The sequence below is a fragment of the Felis catus genome, chromosome F2, assembly GCF_018350175.1.
Source record: "Felis catus isolate Fca126 chromosome F2, F.catus_Fca126_mat1.0, whole genome shotgun sequence".
NCBI classification, from domain to species: domain Eukaryota; kingdom Metazoa; phylum Chordata; class Mammalia; order Carnivora; family Felidae; genus Felis; species Felis catus.
In genome coordinates, this window is record NC_058385.1 from 37,737,061 (window position 1) to 37,738,982 (window position 1,922).

The window sequence follows — 1,922 nt, forward strand, 5'->3', positions numbered from 1 at the left end:
TATGTGCGACTATTTCACAAGGAAAACATTCCATTATTGTAAAAGTAAACATGTTATAAAACTTATTTTCGAAAAATGGAACCTAGAAATGAACACTTGTAGTGTTTAGTTATCTCCTTTTTATTAAAATGAAATACTACATTATTACAAAGTCAAACCATGTGGGAATAATACTTTCCATTCCACAAATGTGTATTACGTAGTTATCATCTGTTCCCTCATTCATACAAGGAGACAGAACTGAAGTATACAATTTTTGTTATCAACTTGTCTAGTGCAGGAGACAATCAAGCAGCAATAAAAGTATCATATGGTAATTATTATGTGGACACAGTGGAGGGATACCTAACTGACGCTGGAAGTATCAAAGAAGACTTCTTGAGAGAAATGACTTAGTCTGAGTTTCCAGGATTAAATAGCAATTGAGTGAGGTTAGTAGGGAGGACATTCAGAAAGTAAAGAACCTGAAGACAAAACACATTGTGTTTTAGAACCAAAAGGTTGTCTGGGTACAAGGTACCAAGGGGTAGAGACCTTCTGCTCCAGACCCTTCCTCTTTCTACCTTCCTCTTCTCTCTTCTTCTCTCCCCCCTTATTTTAAAGTTTGGAGAGAGTTGAGTATTTTATACCTTTAATAAGCCTGTAAAGAGATAGAGGTAAAAATACAAAAGAGAGGGAAGGAATACATTATGAAGAGGTGTCTACTGAGAGGTGGGAAAGCTCAAAGCAGGGCCGGCAGGGGAAGTATAATTAGCCTTGGATAGGAAAATGGCAGCTATTCCACTGAGATCAGAAAGCAGGGAAGGAAGGACTTGGATCAAAATATATTTAAGGGGATGGTTTGCGATTGGGAAATGCAAGTTTCTGCTTGATGTTATTCTTTTCTTTCCTGAGAATGTGGAATTTTGAGTAAACTAGGTGCTGTTGGTGATTTATGTAGGTTTATATAAAGGTATGTAAAATAAAGGTCCTGTCTTCATAGAATGTAGCAGAAGAGAGAAGATGCATATTCCAATAATTATTATAAAAGAGAGTGAGTGGTAAGTTTAATAGAAAAATTAAAACTAGCTTTGCACAGTGGCAGTATCGTAGCCAATGAGGTTTATCCGAGGCGCGATTATTGCTAATAGAAAAATTAAAACTAAAATGTTAGGGAGTTCAGAGATTTATTACTTCAGGCAAGGATGTTACTGCTTATTGGTTTATTATTGCCAGATAATAAAAGTAACTGCACATTGCTAATAAGCAGGGGTCTGAGCTAAAAATCAGATAAATAAATAAATGGGTCAATCCAAGTTAATCATCATAGTGAAAATTAAAAATAGGCTACCAGCGTTATATCCAATACAAAGGGTGTCAATTACTTCTCAATTATTTATGATAATGGCTTAAATTGTATACATAATCTCTTCTCTCTGTCTCTCTGTTTCATCTTCTCTCACTTCCTCCTTCTCACCTTTCTATCATCTTTGGAAAGTTTTTAAAGTCTGCTAGGACTTCCTGGGCTGATCTTACTCTGAAGAGAAGCTCCAGAGGTCTCACTAGGTGAAGCCTAACAAGAAAGTTTAAGGGAACTGAAAAATAAAGGAGGAGGAGGAGGAGGAACAATAACAAAAAGCAATGAAGAGAGGAGAAAGAAGAGTGTGTTTAGACTGAGTTAAACAGGATGAAGAGAGAGAATAAACCCAACCCTGGCCTCCCGGGAGACTAGAGAGACTGATACATAAGACTATTGTGATCCATAAAAACCAGGAACTAATCCCTGGAACAACAGGAACAACAATATTCAGGTTATTTTTTCTTCTCTAGATGATGATGGAGAAATTGGAAGAGGCTCAGAGAAGATTAAGTCAGGAAATGTTTATTAAGGCCCAAAATGTTCCAGTTACTAAAACACACACGTTGGGCATCAGTTATAAGTC

General features: G+C 36.6%; 1 pseudogene; it reads left to right on the top strand.

Annotated features, from left to right (window-relative positions):
• Positions 1 to 1,066: 1,066 nt before the first annotated feature.
• On the top strand, positions 1,067 to 1,240 carry LOC111558621 (annotated as a pseudogene).
• The last annotated feature ends 682 nt before the right edge of the window (positions 1,241 to 1,922 follow it).